Raw genomic sequence first — 21713 nt, forward strand, 5'->3', positions numbered from 1 at the left:
GATTTTAGTTTAGTTACCAATAATAACCCTGATTTTAGCCCTCTGATTCAAATGCTCAATTTGAAGGGGCATGTCTCCTTTAAATAGATAGGTGTGAAAACGCATTAAGTGTGAACTGGAAACCACCCTAAGGGTGTGTTCACACTTATTGCATTTTCACACCTATGGATTGATTGTTTTATTCCGAAACAGGGACTAAATTTGTTGCATTTTCGGGTTGCTTTCTCACATTTCAAAGGGTACCAAAATGTCAAAAATATCTTAAAGGTGCCCTCGAATGAAAAATTGAATTTATCTTGGCATAGTTAAATAACAAGAGTTCAGTACTTGGAAATGACATACAGTGAGTCTCAAACTCCATTGTTTCCTCCTTCTTATATAAATCTCATTTGTTTAAAAGACCTCCGACGAACAGGCGAATCTCAACATATTACTGACTGTTACGTAACAGTCAGGGTGTACGCCCCCAATATTTGCATATGCCAGCCCACGTTTCCAACATTATAAAAGGCATTAGACAAGGGCAGCCAGTATTAACGTCTGGATGTGCACAACCAAATCATCAGACTAGGTAAGCAAGCAAGAACAATAGCGAAAAATGGCAGATGGAGCGATAATAACTGACATGATCCATGATAACATGATATTTTTAGTGATATTTGTAAACTGTCTTTCTAAATGTTTCATTAGCATGTTGCTAATGTACTGTTAAATGTGGTTAAAGTTACCATCGGTTATTACTGTATTCACGGAGACAAGAGAGCCATCGCTATTTTCATTTTTAAACACTTGCAGTCTGTATAATGCATAAACACAACTTCATTCTTTATAAATCTCTCCAACAGTGTAGCATTAGCCGTTAGCCACGGAGCACTATCAAACTCATTCAAAATCAGAAGTAAACAATACAACAGTATACAATACTCACATAATCCGACGCATGCATGCCGCATGCATGACGAACACTTTGTAAAGATCCATTTTGAGGGTTATATTAGCTGTGTAAACTTTGTTAAGGCACTGTTTAAGGCAAGCGCGAGCTCTGTGGGCGGAGAGCACGGGATTTAAAGGGGCCGCAGCATAAAATCGGCGCATTTATAATGATGCCCCAAAATAGGCAGTTAAAAAAATTAATAAAAAAAAATCTATGGGTATTTTGAGCTGCAACTTCACAGACACATTCAGGGGACACCTTAGACTTATATTACATCTTTTAAAAACATAATCTAGGGCACCTTTAATTTGTGTTCCAAAGATGAACGAAGGTCTTACGGGTGTGGAATGACATGAGGGTGAGTAATTAATGACAGAATTTTTATTTTTGGGTGAACTAACCCTTTAAGCATTCTGTCCTTTTTAGGGTCACATATTGTGACATAATGTCCTGTTTTTGGTTCGTTTACATGTCTTTGGTCCATGTTGAGTTCATATTTCATATTTGAGTTTCATATTTCGAACCGCATCAGAGTTCGTTTGACAGTAAACAGAGACCTATCTTTTCAGGGGTCTTGGTCCACTTGTTGCGTATCAGGGTTTGGATGGCAGCGTTCACACTTGTTCAAATGAACCACACTAACAGAGCAATAGCACCAAAGTTTGTTCTAATCAAACCAAACCTGACAAGTGTGAAAGCACCCCAATGCTTCAACAGACTGCAATGAATGGGTTACATCTTTGTATATGAAGTATTAGTATACATGTGGAACTCTTGAAAACTTTTACTACACTTTTTACAGCTGCAGCGAATCATTAATTGTGGAAAGTGTTGATTTCAGCATTATATTTAGATCTACTTCTGATGCAAAAAATTATTCAGCGCTGAGTATTGTTGTCAATAGCAGTCTGTTGAGTTCACAAATTCAGTAATCTCACCGTTGCAGCTCAACTTCTGTACTCTCACAAATGTTTTCATCTTAACTAACACAGTGCAAACACAACATAAATAGGAGATTGATTGTGCAGTATTGACAGGTATGTTTGTACAGTATGTTTTTATTGTACATTGATGCCTTACATTTTAAAAGATCAAGGATAACTTGATTTTTCAATTCGTGACCCCATTAGAAAGCAGTTTACAGGCAGGTGTTTTTAGACACGACTACAGCTAGATTGTATGGGCATTTGGGCAGCATGAAGTGGTGACAGCAACTATAAAAAAAAAAACAGCAATGTTCAATAATTAATTAAATGTATTACTTTAATAAGAATAATTACAGTATTAGAATTGTTTCTTATGAATAATAATTACAATAAACAAATCTTCTGGCAAGTGATATAGTTCATTAGCCTGACTGCAGGCTGTTTGCGGTTGCCAAGCAACATCGGAAACTGCAAGCAACATTAATATAGAACTCATCTGATGATGCGTATATCACCTAAAGGCTGAAATTCTAATTTGCTACTGTGATTTTGTTTTGATCGTGAACTTTTATTGACCTTAACTCAACATTTTGATGAAAGCTTGTCTACATGTTCTCCGGTTGTAACCGTTTGCATTGTGTATGTCTTGTCCTGAAATAGAAAGGATAAAGAGTCCATTTAGGCTCTACATCAAACACTTTCACTCCATCTGCTGTTTTAACACAGGCTCACACCTCTCGTTCACTCTTTCTCTCTCTCGTTCAGAGGCGGAGTAGCATTAAGGCCTATGGAGATCAACTGTGTCCAGGCAAATCCCTACACAAATTAGATAGCAAAAGCCATTATTACATCCAATGTCTTCATGGCACTCCCAGCAGTTAAATTACAACCTTTCTGCTCCTGTTCACAGTCAAAGAACAAAAGGGAAACCATTTTCATTACCGCCAGTCTGTCCCTTTTTCTCCTTTCTCTCTAGATAGGAGGAATAGGAACAAGCCCCGTTTATTAGATGCTTAGGTGGTATCACACATTCCTGTTAAGACTTAAAATAAAAAGGTTGGGGAGTGTGAAAGAGGAAGCTTTTCATATACTGAATTACATTTCACTGATTCAAAGCATTGAGAATGCAAGCGCTATTCTCACGCCTCAGACAGCAGGCATGTCACACACACGCTTGAAACTCTTCACTTTACTTTCCTGTCAGGTTTTCTGAAGCAAGTCATACTTCAGGTTCAAACTTCTGCTTTGCTGCTTTTGTTTAACAAGGGAAGCTCTCCACCTAAACAAATTGTCTGTCAGTCAAAAGAGAACTAAAGCTTTATATTGTGGATTAATGTACTGAGTTCTGTTCTACGTTTCGGTGCAGACCTTCTTTCATTGTGTAAACATACAATACAGACTACAACAACATTTAACATCAAGCTGTCAAGGACAGTTTTACTTTTTTTTTTCTTCCTAGAAAAAGCTACCGCTTCTAACTTATATGCATTTTTTAAAATAAATACTATAGCTCAACTGTTTTCTTTTTGTAGCTTTTCCAATAAAGTTTGACCAAACACAACTGTTTTTGTCTCATTTTGTGCAACTTAGGCATGTTAAAACATAGCCTCTTTGAAAGTTTTTGCTGTCTGATCTCATTTAAGTCAGTATTTTATACATTAATTATTTAATTATATTAATTATTTATATGAATTATGGAATTATTTATTAGTTATGTGTTTTATTTATGAAAGCTGCAGTCTTTTTTTGCTTAAAAATGATCCAAAATCAATTTTTGAGCAAGTACATAACCAGCCAGTGTTCAAAACTATCTACTTACTTTAGCTCGATTCACAACGGTAAGCTTGTAATAATGTTTTATAATAAGAGCAGTACTGGTGGGTTTCCACAGGAAATTCGAGCATGTCACGTCTGTAAACAGAAAGGAAGGAGTCCCGGCTAGTAGCTATATCATGTGAGGATGCTACTTGTAGCAGATCATTTACAGCCTTTTCTCACAGCAGCTGAAATAATTAAACTTATCATTTTGATGGCAGATTCTAATCCAGAAAGACTACAGAAATTGAAATCTACAGGTAATGCTAACACACACACACTAAATACACATAGTCACACAATGCTGATGTTGTTAACATTAACAGTTTGAGAACAAAATATAACTTGCTCGTAATAACATTTTGCACAGTTTGGCATGATCCGAGCTAAGCGATCGTTAGATTCAATCACCACTGGCAGCGCGATTTATTGTAGGTCTAATGCTGCGTTCACACCGAACGCGTCTGGGGCGTCTGAGGCGTCTGATTTACATGTTAAGTCAATGTAAACGCGCGTCTAGGTGTCCTGCGGCGCGAATCAAGCGTCTAGCGCGGCGCGAATCGGCCGTTGATGCGCGAATGGCACGGCGCGAATTGAGCGTTCACGCGGCTGACGCGCGAATGGCACGGCGCGAATTGAGCGTTCACGCGGCTGACGCGCGAATTGAGCGTCTGACGCCCAAACGCCCGAGTTGAAAAATCTGAACTTTGGCGTAAATTCGCGGCGCGTTAACCAATCAGGGACTCTGCTTTGGTAGTAACGTGTTTATGACGTGATCAGCGGTGGAGACCAGAACAAAGATATATACCAGACAAAGATAATATATATATAATAGATAATAGTCGCTGTGTGAGGCCACCCTGAGCTCTATGATATATATTTTTATCGAGACAGGAATAAAAAGGACCTTGCCTGGAAGAGAATAAGCGAAAAAATCGGAAATCTGGTTAGTTGTACAACTTTTTGTATGATTTTAGCTGTTGATACTAGCCCACCTTCTAGCTAGCAAAAGCCGGCCGGCATAACCGAGTTAAATTGCCGCTACAGGTTTCCAACTGACGAGATTATGTGTTTATTCAGAGGATCTGTGCAGAAAGAGATGAAAGCCCCTCCTATGACGCGAATTCGCGTCTGAACACACTTTGTTTAGATGCGCGAATTGAGCGAATTTTACGCGCGTCTGAGGCGTCTGACTTCAAAATGTTTAAGCGTCCAACTAGACGCGTCTGGCGCGAATTTGACGCCCCAGACGCGTTCGGTGTGAACGCAGCATAATGCTTTTTTCCTCAGTTGGTCAGAACAAAAGTGGCAGACATGTTACTTACTTGTTCAGATGATATTTTCCGGTGAAAATTCTTACTTTGTTCATACTTCCAAGACATAGAATCTGTGATTCCGAAGTACAGTATCCACACCGATGAGGTGACTGACAGCAAACATTAGATTCATCTGCACTGAGGAGTCATGCCGATGCAAACAGAGATGGCGACAAAGAGGCAAAATTTACGGACTGCAGCTTTAAATACTGTACATTAAGTATTAATTGTTCATTATTTTTATTAACTGTATACTTTTTTCATTGTTTTTATTATTCATGTATATATCAAGAAAAAACAATAATATAATTCTGATTCATTAAAACGCTTATATAATATGGTAATTAATAAAATTAATTTTTAAAACGTATTTTAGAAATATGAATAGCTTTTTTCTGCTTTTTTAGGAATATGTAGGTTGACTACTTTTAAAAAATAGTTGACTTGATGTATACATTTACTTGAATTTGACTTCTGTTGTAATTTGTATGTTTGTTAGTGTTTGTCAAAAGTACCGACTTCAGTACTGAAATTTTAAAAATGTGACAATACCTGCATTTCCCCCTTGTATTTTGAGCGCTGTTGAGCGGATTCTTATTGGCCATTGTGTTCATGTGCTCAACATATATGTCTGTGATTGGCTACAATGATCAACGCTTTAAAAAGATGTTGTAAATAGACATCTTTGACGCTCTTCACCGAACGCTTACACATACATACTGGAGCGTTTGAAAGCAGACGTCTATCAGATGTACCCTAGTATATCCGCTGATAGAAAACTGCCAATCACAGACATATCTGTTGAGTGCGTGAACATAATGACCAATCAGAGGTGTTTAAGAATCTGCTCAACAGTGCTCAAAATGCAGGTAACATGACATTTTTAAAATTTCATAAGCTTCTGCTGAGCTGCTGAGCTTACTTACTTTGACATCACTATTATTAATGAGTTTTACTTTGTGAGCATTGTTACTTAAAGGGCTGTTTCACCTAAACATGAAAATTCTGCTATCATTTACTCTTTTCATTTACTAAATTTACATTTACTTTTTTTTTTTTTTTTTTTTTCTGTGGAACACAAGATATTTTGAGTAATCTTGGTAGTGTTTAGTTCCCATTTACTTATGTTGTATGGCCCAAAAAATAAAAAAATAAAACACTTTCTCAAAACATCTTTGTCTTTGTTTCATTGAAGAACAGAAAGCCATAGAAGTTTGACATGAAATGAAGGCGAGTAAATGATGACACATCCATTTTTGGTGAACTATCTCTTTAATAAATCAACAGCTTTGTTCACACTGGACATGTATCCAGTTTGGTTTTCAAATCCTACCCTTACAATTGACTGTCTTCAATGTCATCTTGCAGGTTTGTTCAGACAGTGTAGACAGTATCCAGTGTATCTACATTGGTTGCTATAGTAACAATGTAAGCATCAGCACAATTCCAAGAGACATTCACATAGAACTACTGAGAGGAGCTGTCAGCGTGGAAAGAAGGCGATGGAAAGCAGAAAATCATGCCTCTGCTCATGTCCATCATGGTATAATAAGGATGCAGTTTGAATCAGGGTTTGTAAACATCAGAATTTGGCTGTTAACATTGTGGGTTTTTGCTGTTTAGACCACAAAAATCGAAATGGATTTTATGTGGATGCATATCTAAACCAAGCCAAAGAATTTGGTCCACTGGAGGCTGCCCTTTTCTTCTGGTTCTTTTAGCTCAGTAGACGACAGCGGCTGTCTCACAGATGCTGATGTTGCGTGCGCACAGATCGAAATCTCACGTCTCCCCCTCCCCACTTTCAGACACTCTCCTCCTCAGTCACGCAAACGCTCCCATCACACCGTTCCATCTGCATCACTGTCACCGCTCTCTCCCTTCATCATTTCAGTTGGCAAGCACGCTCATACGTTCATAGACTGCGCACACGGATACAGTGCATGAGTGGGTATTTAATATGTTGGCGGACAGATGCACTGGTATTGGCCACAATATGTTGATGTAATTGATTTAAACGGAGAACATCTCATCTTCATTCAGCTAGATGATGACGCAGCCTACTTTCCTGGCACACCAGACGCCACGTTTGGCGCGTTTTCCGTCGCTCTTATAACCTATGGCTTAACCTCTCATGTTTCTCTTTTTTCCAGTTACTCTCCTCTCCAGATTTAGCTTTGGAACATTGATGCTGAATGGGAAATTTCTGCAGTCCAACCTGATTTGGCAGATTCTGTTAGGAAGGGAATCCAGTTGCAAGCATTCCAGTTTCCATTATGCAGGCGAGCATGTGCTGTCCTCTCCGGCTGTTCCTTTGGTTACAATGGCATCATTACTCATGTCTGAACGCTCTCCCTGGCTCTTGGCATTGGTGTAGTTGGGCACGCAGGGGTCACGCCGTGCCAGGGTAAGGCGCCGCTGGAGAGCGTGACCCGCCAAAGGGCGGGCACATGGAAAGGGGGCCCGCTGCAGCAAAGTTGTTCTGCCGGTCAGCTAGGACACTCCATCAACCTGTCCTCTCTTCGGGGCGGTTGATCTCTCCATAAATGAATCATGTTACGGCTGTTCAACATAATTTATGTAACATATAATATGTTACTGTCTTAATTCTATTTGTCTGTCCATATGGTAATGATTATTCTATTGAAACAATTGGTGTTGCAAGGCGTGGATGAATTGCCTCCAGCATGCCTCATTAATTTAAAATAAACATAACATGTTTTACATGAAATATTAACAGAGTGATAACCCGAAATCATGATGCATGTAGAATAGATAGTAGGGATTAATCACAATGGTCAACCGACAACTACTGTAGGGATACCAAATATATTGGGATGGATGGATGGATGGATGGATGGATGGATGGATGGATGGATGGATGGATGGATGGATTGTCATCATAAAAAGCTTAATTATATTGTTATATGTAATCTTTAGCAAATCTCAAAATAGATACCTATTTTTCACACTGTATACTGTACATGTACTGTACTATACATTATTGTGATGCTTTAATTCACTTGTAGCATTTAGGAAAAATTACTTTTATTTAAAACAAATTATAGCAATAAAGCATTTATTTATTTATTATTTATTTATTTTTATTTATTTTTTAAAAAAACAAAAAACAAATAATAGTATATAATTTTGATATATGTTATCAGCCATAACATGAAAATAATTATAAAGTATTTAAATAATTGTTAGTTTTGGCCAAAATTTTAATTATTGGTGCATCCCTAATTTTATTTTATTTTATTTATTTTATTTTATTTTATTTTATTTTATTTTATTTTATTTTATTTTATTTTATTTTATTTTATTTTATTTTATTTTATTTTATTTTATTTTATTTTATTTTATTTTATTTTATTTTATTTATTTTTTTTTTTTTTGCAGCTGTACTGATTTTTTTTTTTCTTTTTTTCAAGACTACCAATTTTCATTGCCTAAATGTTTTTGACTGCAAGAACAAGTCATACAAAAAGCAGGTTTTTTAAGTGAACTAGTTTTTTAGGCAACCTACTATCTACTAATTGATTTTGAACAAATGTCCTTTTGCAAATTCCTAGCAGCCAGACTGGCCATGCTCCATTTTATCTGTGTATTGGCCGTTTCTTTGAGAACTTTGATAGATGAGGCGTACAATTACACCGCAACTGTTTATAGTCTCCTGTGAGATCCTCATTTGCCAGCTCATTTCCCGACTCATGCTTTTTAAGGTTACACAAAATTTCCCTCTCTCAATTAGCAAACATCAAAGTGAATATGCTAAAATGATATTTGACCACTGTATCTCATTTCAAAGGGCAAGCATCCACACAGGCGCACGTTTCACCATCTGGTTTCATTTACTTTAGAAGCCTTTCCCTCCTCCCTCGTGTATCTACAACCTGATAAACATGTGGTCGGTACTCCTCAACTCTTCTCCTTCAGTCCTTTTGAAGTTGCTCTTCAAGCTCATCAAAGATTCTCATTTTAGATACAAAGAGCCCTGCCTCTTGTATTATCCAGCCTGGATGCGTATGACCCTGCTGGCCTTCAGGGGCAGAGGCGAAGAAAAGAAGACCAGGCCACATGTTATTGTCCTTTCTCCTCGACCTTGAAGAAATCGAGAGGTCCTGATCTCCCAACGTGGAAGCTTGTTTATCAGAAATCAATAGCCATTCTCTGGTCTTTTCTAGACAAAGGGCCTAGAAAATGGAGTGAATGTGGGCGGTGGGGGAAGATCTCACATGTGGACTGTAGAGTAGCATTCTCTCCGTCCTTCTAAAGGGCGGTTGATCTAAGATTAAGTCTCGCCTCTTCATTATGGAGAACACAACACTTTACTCAAGGCTAATGCTTTAAAGAGGGGCAAAAGTTCAGAAGAGCGAACCAACCATGCCCGTTTTGTTCTGGCTGCTAAAGCGCGTGGGTGTTTGTGTGTGCGCACGGTTTGAATTCACACTTATTATCTTTCATTTTCAGATAACAGGCTGGCATGCAGTGGTTTTCCCCTTAGAATATTACTCCAACTTTGAACTGAGTAAACACTGTAATCGCCATTCACCTAAATGCATTATGGGTATGAAGGCCGTGCTGTACCGATGGCCTTTGCAAGCTGCGGTGAGCTCGGCTTAATCTTCCTAATGTCGAGGATGTTAAAGAATAGATAATGAATCCTCAGGGTGCTGATTCAGTGGAAATGAGCTTTACAATATGTCTGCCGTGTGTGTTAAATGAACACAAATAGAGCAGGACATCCAGCCTTGAGTGTATAATTGACCACAGTGTGTGGGCATATGAATGTACTTCAAAAAGGCCCAAAAGATCAGCCTAATGAGCGTAAAAAACTGTGCTTTTTAGCGTGGCTAAATTTATTCGGAATAATAAAAGGGTGGATGGGTTATTAATAAAGTGTCTGTTGACCTTCTGATCACAGGACTGTGGGAGGATCCATTGTCTCTCCGCCTGCTTGTTTCTGATACTTTATCATTTACTATGTTAGTCGTAGCTGACACCTTTACCCTTGAGCAAGGCTCATAACCTTAGGTTTGATATTGTTTTGTTCTTGTCTGTTCCTATCTAAAGTTTGTAGGTTGTTTGAAGAGTCATTAGTAGGGGTGTAACAGTATATCTGTTCATCCCAAACCGTATGGTACGTACGTCACGGTTTGGTACATACAATCAGACAATGAATATAGTCATTCACGGGCGATCCACTCTCCAATCCAGAAGGGGGCGCGCTTGGTTATACAATGCTGTTTGCTAACCGCCCCAACAGGAAAAAGCATTAAAAAAAAAGCAGAAAGCATAAAATTAAGTATAGGAGTATAATAACTGACATGATCCATGATATCATGATATTTTTAGTGATATTTGTAAATTGTCTTTCTAAATGTTTCGTTAGCATGTTGCTAATGTACTGCTAAATGTGGTTAAACTACCATCGTTGCTTACTGTATTCACGGAGACAAGAGCCGTCGATATTTTCATTTTTTAAACACTTGCAGTCTATATAATTCATAAACACAACTTCATTCTTTATAAATCTCTCCAACAGTGTGTAATGTTAGCTTTAGCCATGGAGCACCATCAAATTCGTTCAGAATCAAATGTAAACATCCAAATAAATACAATACTTACGCGATTAGACATGCTGCATGACGAACACTTTGTAAAGATCCATTTTGAGGGTTATATTAGCTGTGTGAACTGTGTTTATGCTGTTCAAGGCAAGCGCGAGCTCCGGGGGCGGGGGAGCACGAGATTTAAAGGGGGCCGCAACCTATATACGGTGCATAGTTAATGATGCCCCAAAATAGGCAGTTAAAAAAATGAATAAAAAAAAATCTATGGGGTATTTTGAGCTGAAACTTCACAGACACATTCAGGGGACACCTTAGACTTATATTACATCTTTTAAAAAGACGTTCTAGGGCACCTTTAATACGGTTGCGTTCACACACAGTACGGTTATTTACAGGAGTGACAACCGCATTCTATAACCGAACTCACACTCGTAAATTTTCAGGACTCACAACCGCATACTCAAAATATTCGCACTGTGTGAACTGAACCGCACTGGTTCAACTAGTTGTCTGTCAGGTCATAGAGTGCGAGAGAGCCGCTCTGCTAAGGTGTTTTGTGTGTGGTTTCGCTTTCTGTAACTTACAGTGACAGAGATATGAGCTGTGCATCATCTTAAGGTGTTAGATCCGGTCACTGTTCTCCACCAGAGCGGCTCCCGTCAGTTTTGTTTCTTTTCCAAATTCTGTCATGCGCGAGACGTCTCAAAGGACGTGGCGCGTGTGCAACACTTAAAGACTCCGGTCAGTGCGTATTTACATGCTGCTGTTGATTAATGAAGCTTTGATGGATGAACTCGTGGTTCAATTAGTCTCTTGTCATGTTAAAAGTGATAATACTTTCAGTTTTATGGACGTCGCCATCTTTAATATTACGTTGGTCACTGTCGTTATGGTTACTAGTAAGAGAATACGGGCTTGACACTCGTTGCATGTTCATACAGACAGTGTTCCAGACGCTACTGAAAGTTGTTGTGTGAATGAGACTTTTCAAGACTCACACCTGTAAGTAGATGCGGTTGTCAATCCCAAAAACTGACAGTGTGAACGTGGCCTAAATTCCTCTAGGTGGAACAAATTGTGATTTGCACTACTGTAGTTCAAAAGAAAGTAAAAGAAACCTAGCATTGTGGATTGACTGATAACACTTTAATTTAGGCTCACTATTATGTAGTTGCTTATTAACATAGCCTAAACTTAACTACCTTACTAACTATGAATAAGCAGTAATTAGAGTTTATTGAGGCAAAAGTCATAGTTAATAGTGAGAATTGGACCCTAAACTAAAGTGTGACCATTTTTCCTATTGTACCGAAATCGAACCGAATTGTGACCCCAAAAGTAAGGTACGTACTGAACCGGGACTTCTGTGTACCATTACATCCCTAGTCATTAGGGGATCAGAGATACTCCGTTCTTACGGTGAGATCACTACGATGCACCTTTTATGGGGTAATTGTCGATTGAAGCAGTCCATCTCTCATGCGGGATGTTTGCAGCACTGATGATAAGGATTTTCTTGCCAAACAGCTAAATAATGATATTGCATCTGAGTGGGAGACAGAGACAAAGAGATCAGCTCCGTGCAAGAGACATCTACCCGTAGGTTATGCACATAAACACAAGAGCAAACGCAGACCAAAAATTGCTTTGCATCAGCAAGTCAGTAGATAGATGATACGGAGGATGGAGATCTGTTTCTTTCCCTCCAGCTCTCTTCCTCTCTCTTAAGATAACTGTGCGACAGGTGTCTTTACCTCAAGAAGGAATGATGAATGGCTCTGTTTCATTCTCTCAAGCCTAAGCAAATCCACATCATTTCACAATCGCTGTGGCAGATGCTGTCACTCGCTTTTAGATAGCAAAAACTGCAATGTACACAATTCTTATATATATATATATATATATATATATATATATATATATATATATATAATTTGTGTGTGTGTTACATGTAATGTTGTATTGATAAAGTTCTGTTTTGGAAAAAAAAAAGAGGAAACTTAAAGGGATAGTTCACCCAAAAATGAAAATTATCTCATGATTTACTCCCCCTCAAGCCATCCTAGGGGTATATGACTATTCAGACGAACACAATCGGAGATATATTTAAAAATACGCTCAAGCTTTATAATGGTTGTGAATGAGGAGGCCACATTTTGAAGCAAAATGTTGCAAAAAAATTTTTGAAGCAAAAACCGTATGTATACGGTTGCCCGCCGAAAGCTAGTTATTTGAATTTATACGTTTTAAATATGGATATTTTTCTTACAAAAACCCATCGTTTCACTTCAGAAGGCCTTTATTAACCCACTGGGGCCGTATGGATTACTTTTATTATGGATGGATGCATTTTTTTCAAAATGTGGCCCCCCATTCACAACCATTATAAACCTTGGAAGAGCAAGGATATTTTTAAATATATCTCCGATTGTGTTCGTCTGATAGAAGATAGTCATATACACCTAGGATGGCTTGAGGGTGAGTAAATCATGGGATAATTTTCATTTTTGGGTTAAAAAACCCTTTAAATTGTGGAATGACCCAGATAATAAACAGCAGGTCTTCTGTTCTATTTGAAATCATGAAAACTTTATGAAAGCTTTCATAACGCAATTAAAATATTCTTCAAAAAATGTTCATTGATTTTACATTAGAGGTGCTGAGGTCAATTAAAGGCTTAACATGAAGGACCACGGGAAACATAGTTATCATTACGCACAACAAGGCCCTCTAAAATGTCAGCTCTAATCATTTTCTTAGACAGCGCATAATGAGCTGACATTTGGCATGGAGGTAGATAGGATTAATGCTACTAATGGCTAAATTAATGGTGCTAAGAGTCTGACTGAAGGGTGGGGTGTGTAAAGAGATCCCAAAATGAGCTTGATTTCTTTAGAAACACTTATTATGGAAACAGGATACAATTAATCAGAAACGCTAGAGAGCGTCGGGCCGTGACATATTTGGGCGGCGCAGCTCAGCGCTTGCATACACACACGCGTGCACACAACGCAAAGATGCATGACACCCACTCATCTCAACATACTGTGCTGTTGTTTTCATGCTCTTTAAAGCCCTGTAATGATGGCACACCCTACAGAGGGACTGTAAAGTCAACTCTCCAGTCATGTGAAAGGTCTAAATAAGACAGATACTTTCATTCGTCACTCTCTCCAGGCTGCCTTAAGATGTGAATGGGATGATTTGCATCGTGTGCTAATTAACAGCTTTAGCATTTGGATGGTCTCCAATACTGCAGAGTAGGAGGAGAACGTGAAAAAGAGAGGATGTCTGTAGGTGTGAGCGATGGGGAAAGAGAGAGAGCGCAGGATGTAAGAGAACATATGCTTATGTGCTTAGTGGTGTGCAGCAGTGCGCTAATGACTTAACTGCTCCGTAGAGACACCACACTCACGGGGATGTCTGTTTGTGTGTGTGTGTGTGTGTGTGTGTGTGTGTGTGTGAGAGAGAGAGTGTTTTCCAGACTGTGTGCACTCTTCTGACTAAGGCTGTGGAGCATATTGAGGTCACATTCTGTGCATGTTTAGGTGTTCCAGATGTGTAAACAAATTGGTGGAGGGCTGAAGAAGTTCACTGTATGAGCACCAATTTTTTTTTTTTTGGACAAATTGTCCTCCCGCTGTGGATTTTGTCTCAGAATGGTGTAGCACCCAAGGGGTTAAGGTTTGGTTAATTAGCATGGATGGATGCCTGCTGGTAGATGGCAGTTTGGGGTCAGTAAGTCTCTATGCTCACATGCTTTGTTTAGTTGATTCTAAATACAGTATAAAACAAAAACAAAAACAAACAAAAAAAAACAGTAAGGGCTTGTTCACACAGAGAATGCATTTTTGCTTTGAAAAACACGAGATGCGGGCAGTGGAATGGGGAAAAGTTTTTTAAAAGTTTAACTCATTTTAACATGAGCGCCACATTTTTAGAATGCTGTGTCATGCGAGAGATGGTAAAAAAATGCAAGACATGAACGCAATGGTCATACATGTCCGTCTAGAGCATGTTTACATAGACAACAATGGAAAAGTGGCGCGTTGGAATGGAAAAATGTGTTCTATGTGAACGGCCCCTAATACTGTTTAATATTACAATTTCAAATAAATGTTTTAGGGTGTGTGTGTGTGTGTGGTTCCACAAAAAAATGAAGCAGCACAACTATTTTCAACATTGATATTAATAATAAAACAATAAGAAATGTTTCTTGAGTATCAAATCAGCATATAAGGATAATTTCTGAAGGATCATGTGACACTTAAAGGTGCTAAAGAGGTTCTTTTTGTTGACTGAGTTTTTGAAATGAGCGCATGGGTAAGAACAACCCCCCTCCTTCACAGCTCATTTAGAGGGAACGCCTCCCAAAACTCGTGCACGAGTATCGGAACACGAGTGTTTACCACCGGCATTCGCTGTGTTATTAAGCCGGGCACACATTTAACGACTAGCTAAAACATTCTGACTATGCTCAACATACAGCGATTGTTTCCTGCGAGTGAAGCAGATTTATATACTTTCACATGGAATTTGAACACCGACTGTAATCGCAGACTGAAAGCAACTGGCTCTGACTGGACGCTTTTGAACGCGATCAGTCATAAGTATCAATTTACATTCATAATCGGTCTTACAATCGTTAAGTGTGTGCGTGGCTTAAAGCCGTGGATTCATTATGTCGGACTCACCGCAGGTGACTCATAATCTGCAGTTGTTACTCCTGTCTCCTGACAAAAACATTGCATGCGGCGCCTGTGGAGTGTGGAAAGTTACTGGAGCGCGCAGCCGCGCTCGTCTCTCACAAGGAACGTCATGGCAGTGATTGACAAGCCAGAGGGCCAATTCGTTTACGCGATGATCGCGTAAACGATTGGCTGATGTTTTTAAGGCCCTACCTCGTGCACAGATGATGTATATTAATATTATTACTTTCAGTGCACCTAATAAATAGTCTTTTATCAGTTAGTAAAGACAGTTTCAAGTAATATTGCAAAAATGTATAAAACAAAACATCCTCTTTAGCACCTTTAAGTCTGGAGTAATGATTTACAGCTTTGCATCACAGGAATAAATTACATTTTGAAATATATTCAAATAGAGAACAGTTATTTTAAATTGTAATAATATTTCACAATATTACTGTTTTTACTTTATTTTTTATCTGTCTATCTATCTATCTATCTATCTATCTATCTATCTATTTATCTATCTATATATCTAATTTTTACTTATTTTTTTCAAATGCAGATTTGTCAAACTCCCTAATCTTGAACATTTGGCTACATCCTTATGTTTCAGAAATGAAAAATAAATTATTCTGCACTTTTCGGTTCACGCAACTCCCTGCAAGTTGTTAGCTAATGAGTTCCTGACAGAATTCATTAATTGTTCATTATAATAAATTAGTCCTGTAGCTGTTGTCTGACTTTGAGGAAAGTGTTTTCTAGTAATATTCAGTTGAATGGTTCTCGAAGTCTGACCATATGTTCTTCTTCTATTAAAATATTGCAATGTGTGGTGACCTTTAGGGCTGATGTAACATTGCGTTAGTTCGTTGTTGGAGTTGAGAGAGTTTTAAGGTCAACCCGTTCCCTTGACTCACAAAGTACGGATTCTTTTTGTCTACCTGGCTTTCTTTTTTTTTTTTTCCCCCATGCACTTCTTTTTTCTCTTCACTATTCAATAGTCACCCTTCATGTCACTGCTTTCTTTACATCTCTGGTCCATTTCTCATTCTGTTTCACTCATCCATCCTCATTGTTAATTTTGCTGCTATTTCTGTCTTTTCATACTTTTTTATCTCATTCTTTCATGTCACCCTCATCCTCTCTGTTTCGCTTCCCTGTCATCCTGCGCGAAACGGCTGACGTGTATGCGAACCTGCCATGGTTCTCACATTAATAACTCTGACCTCTGAGTTGACTGAGATGTTGCAGAGAAATAGTATTTGTTAGTAGATTACATAGGTTGTATCTCATTCCTTCCCTGGTGACCTGAAAGCAAACAGAGATGGCATCATCATAACCTATAGTGTAGCCATTCCCTCCGTTCTTTCTTTCTTAAGGTCATATTGTTACAGTTTCTAAAAGGTTATGCTGAAGGTAGAGCGAGCGTGAGACAAAAAGAACGTTGACATTTGTACGCATTAGTGGAACATTTTCGATGGCCGGAAAGAATTGTGAGTGTGCTGTGTGCCTATTCCTTTTCATCAATGTGAGATATGCCTTCAGTTTTGGAGGCTTTTTTTTTTATCACTGTTATTATTATTATTATTTTTTCCCTCGCTCTGCTTTTACCAGCTGCAGATAATCACTGTAATTCATAATGGCATCTCCCATATGGAAGCTGTCATTCAAAGCGCTTTGGGGGCCACCATTTAAATTTAATGGGAAAATATGGTCATGCATATTGCTATACCCACTCATTGATTGTATAATACATCTAGACAGAGCTTTCAACTTAGGCATATTTTCTTAGCTTAACTGTATCCTTCTATTTACAATGTTCCTACATTTTGAATATACATGCATTTCCTGTTACATACAATATGAAAAAAATCAAATGAAAATAATCTGTATATATCATTGTATATGTATATGTGTATGAAGATTATATACATATATATATATATATATATATATATATATATATATATATATAAGATTAATTGATTGGGAGCTTTTTTTTTTCAAGAGCGTGGGGGAATTCTTAAGAGATTTCTTCAGTTATCTTTCTCTAGTTGCATTCAATAATTTCCCAAAGTCATCTTGAAAGTTGAATTGTCAATACAACTGAAAAATTTGAGAGAGCATCACATAAGCTGACTTCATAAATTGATGTTGATTTTCCTAAAATGTTTTGTTTGAACTCACCATTATGGTGATCAGCGTTCCCTTTGGTTGGGCACTTGAACCTTCATTTATATTATTGTTATTCTCTTCCTATTGTTACAGCAATGCAACAAGAAATCACAGTTATTTAGTTTCAAAGGAATGGAAGTAATACATAGGTTGCTTTTAAAAGGTGACCTAACTTCTAACTAAATCATTAACTAGTCTTTTATCTTTTAAATTTTTATTGTTAACACTTATGTCATAAACACCTTGTGAAACCTTTAATTGGGTTAATATAATCCTTTATTTGCGAAATATTTTGCAATTGACCATGCTTCAGTCACACACAGACTTCAACATTCAACATGCAAAACACAGCAATGGTTACAATAATGGTAGCTAAACAAAGTCAAGAGTAAATCTAAAATAAATTATCAAGTACTCTCTACAGTTCTTTTTTAGTTACTAGAACTCTAGTGTAAGTGAACTATACTAAGCATTTGCCAGTACAACAGTCTATTCCTATTTCACTTTACTTGTATATATATACTACATTGTAAATAATTAACTGTGTTGTACTTACTATAGGTTGATGTTGGGATTAGGGTGTGGTTTAGGGTTAATTGCATGTAATTATGCAGAAGATGAGTATATATGCGAGTTTAGCATTAAAAAGTGTTTGTGTTTGTTTTGTTTTTGTTTTTTTCTTACTGGTAGCTATAAGCACTCGTCTATTCAGATAGTTACATTGAAAGTGAAAGTTCAGGAAAGTGATTTTGTACCACAAAGCAACAGATTTACTTTGCACTCCGCAAAAGCTCAGCCCGTTCCCACACACGTTCACTCAAAAGCTTTTGAACAAATACTTGCAGATCTGTTTGATTGCACTGTTTACATCCGTGGCCATGCTTGTCCTCTGCGTAAGTGGCATGCACACATCCTCAAGCCCTCACATAACGCAGAGTTAGCCGTGACAACAATGACCATAATACACTAGATTATTTTCACAAATCCACTGCTGCTTGTTGTAATACAGAATGAAATCCTGTTCATATGGGGATTATATAGTTTGGACCATCTTTCGATTGCAGGAGGAACGTCAATAACACAGGACGTGCATCTCCTGCACCTCCAGGAGATGATGTTTATGTGGTTGCTAATCTTTCTTATTGAATGAACTCTACTGGATCAGAGTTTGTGTTTGTCAGGGTCATGTAATGCTTATTTTAGTGTTATTATCAAATTTGTTTGAATGAGTTTTTTTGATGCTATAGTTTATATCCCCTAATCTATAACATATTCCATATGGGCCAACTGTATCAACAGCCGCCTTGAATTAATGAAGGACACAGTGTGAAGGATTTGCAGTGCAGACGGAGAGGTTGCCCACACTAGTGCGATTTTCACCTCTACTCCAGTGCTGCGAGTTCTGATCATGGAACTATTCATTTTTAATGAGACAGGAACTCTACTGAATAGAGAGGTGGAGAATGTTGTGGTTGCTTAAGTCACTTCACGCATTTCCTTTCCCCCTGCTGTACTTCTTATCTGTGTACTATTTCCTCCTATTTCATTTATCAAAACTCTCTCTCTCTAGCTCTCTGTTGCATTTTTTCCCCCCTTATTTTAACCTCCAAGCCTTTCTGATGATAAAATTTTAGTTTCCTTAGCTTCAGCCATTATCGAAGCAACAGTTTTTTTTTTTCCAGTTTAACTTCTCTCTCTCTCTTCTCTCTTTCTCGCTTACTTTTTCTCTACCCATAATTTACAGAACGTCTGATCTGCAGTCCCACACATGCTGCAGCTCATTACTCTGATTTGGCCGCATCTTTACATAAACACTGTTGGGTGCCAATGACAACTGCATTTAAGGGCAGGGACCTTTTGTCACAAAAGCTGTCTGACATTGCCTCCTTTAAAAAAAATTGAATAAAACCAATACTTTGACACATAATGTTCTTATTTAGCAATAAATTAAAACCAGGGGATAAAGTTTTAAGAGGGTGGTAGTGTTTTTTTTTTTTTAGCTCATTGAGTTCTCACTGAGATCCTCAAACAGGGTGTGAAATGTAGGTGAAAAGTCACAAGAGCGGACAGTGCCTCCATGTCGCTGTGATTGGCCTATCACGCTTGCATACAGTCCAAATGGCTTTAATGTGTAATTAATTATGGCTTTAATGTGTATTGCAAATTATACTTCTCCAAATCGAAATTATTTTGAAATTATTTGGAATGATGATCTGTGAGTGAGCCGGGGTTTTATTTATTTGTTTATTTTATTTTTTTGCAACTACTCAACTCAGTTCAGTTAAAGCTGCTCCTACGCACCTGCAACCTTCATGACACCTGCTGTGTTTACTGTACATAGAATTTTTTGACTAATGGTCTGAAAAGAAGGTGACTAAATAGTACGCAAACAACATCCACCAGTAACAGACAAAAAAATACATAAAACATGCTTTGTTGTATTAACATGTTATTATTTTTCAAACACTTAAATGTTTAAAATTGGGTAAACTTGATGAGACATTCATTAATTTGTCTAAATCTGTATTTCATGTAATATATTTTATGTTAATTATGTTGGGGATATTTCAGGGAATCTTTCTGTAAGTTACATCATTGCACAATTAGGTGGCAACATTGTGAATCATTGAATCATTTACTGATTATTTGTTCGTAACCCTGATTAATTTGTTAACCAAACAATTGACCATCTATATGGGTGAGTCATTGAATCATTTACTCAGATGATTTGTTCGAAACCCTGATTGATTCAGGAACCAAACACTGACTGTACCCGAAATCACATAATCTCAAAGTAGGTACTTTTTTTTTTTAAATGGATGATTACTTTGCAACCATTTAAAGGTGCCCTAGAACTTATTTTTAAAAGATGTAATATAAGTCTAAGGTGTCCCCTGAATGTGTCTGTGAAGTTTCAGCTCAAAATACCCCATAGATTTTTTTTAATTCATTTTTTTAACTGCCTATTTTGGGGCATCATTAACTATGCACCGATATATAGGTTGCGGCCCCTTTAATTCTCGTGCTCCCCCTCCCCCCGGAGCTCGCGCTTGCCTTGAACAGCATAAACACAGTTCACACAGCTAATCTAACCCTCAAAATGGATCTTTACAAAGTGTTCGTCATGCAGCATGTCTAATCGCGTAAGTATTGTATTTATTTGGATATATTACATTTGATTCTGAATGAGTTTGAGGCTATGCTGCGTGGCTAAAGCTAACATTACACACTGTTGGAGAGATTTATAAAGAATGTGTTTATAAAGTTGTGTTTATGCATTATACAGACTGCAAGTATTTAAAAATGAAAATAGCGACGGCTCTCTTGTCTCTGTGAATACAGTAATAAACGATGGTAACTTTAACCACATTTAACAGTACATTAGCAACATGCTAACGAAACATTTAGAAAGACAATTCACAAATATCACTAAAAATATCATGTTATCATGGATCATGTCAGTTATTATTGCTCCATCTGCCATTTTTCGCTATTGTTCTTGCTTGCTTACCTAGTCTGATGATTCAGCTGTGCACATCCAGACGTCCTGCCCTTGTCTAATGCCTCGATCATGGGCTGGCATATGCAAATATTGGGGGCGTTCACCCCGACTGTTACGTAACAGTCGGTGTTATGTTGAGATTCGCCTGTTCTTCGGAGGTCTTTTAAACAAATTAGATTTATATAAGAAGGAGGAAACAATGGAGTTTGAAACTCACTGTATGTCTTTTCCATGTACTGAACTCTTGGTATTCAACTATGCCAATATAAATTCAATATTTAATTCTAGGGCACCTTTAAAAAGTATGTTTTATATATAATGTATGTAGTATATATGAATGGCTTCATGGAATAGTAAAGTGTCCATCTGACTCACATCCGGTATTTTCCGCCTACTGTTTTATGAATACTGTAAATTCAGACATTCTCCTCTTTTCACATATTGTTTTTCATCTACTATATAGTAGGGAAGTGTGCAATGTCGTGTACAGCCACTGTGTTTGAGTGAGTCATTGAATCATTTACTCAAACAATTAATTAAAAACACTTATTCATTCAAGGAAAAAAAGCACTAGTTGAAAAAATATTCTTGTGGGTGGAGCAAAAATAGAAAACGAAACTGGCAAAATTGTCTAAAATGTAAGTTTGTTGAACATTTACAGTATATAAGAGTAATATCAATCATAAGTGTGCTGTTGGTCTGAATATATCATATAACATCTGTCCTGATATTCAGAATAACAACTTATTCAGTTTAAGACAAATTTGGCCTTAATTTT

The 21713-nt window shown here is 37.6% G+C and overlaps 1 protein-coding gene and 1 long non-coding RNA gene across 2 annotated transcripts in view; one reads left to right on the forward strand and one right to left on the reverse strand.

Annotated features, from left to right (window-relative positions):
- The window catches only part of cdh4 (cadherin 4, type 1, R-cadherin (retinal)), a 299485-nt gene that overhangs the window by 133838 nt on the left and 143934 nt on the right, over nucleotides 1–21713 (forward strand). The gene's annotated exons all lie outside the window — the stretch shown is intronic.
- Nucleotides 586–10548, reverse strand: LOC125256459. The gene is made up of 3 exons (XR_007182117.1): nucleotides 10322–10548; nucleotides 7503–7507; nucleotides 586–620 (listed from the first exon to the last, which is right to left on the reverse strand). It is a non-coding gene; the product is annotated as an uncharacterized LOC125256459 (long non-coding RNA).

The sequence above is a fragment of the Megalobrama amblycephala genome, linkage group LG21 (genome assembly GCF_018812025.1).
Source record: "Megalobrama amblycephala isolate DHTTF-2021 linkage group LG21, ASM1881202v1, whole genome shotgun sequence".
In the NCBI taxonomy this organism is placed as follows: domain Eukaryota; kingdom Metazoa; phylum Chordata; class Actinopteri; order Cypriniformes; family Xenocyprididae; genus Megalobrama; species Megalobrama amblycephala.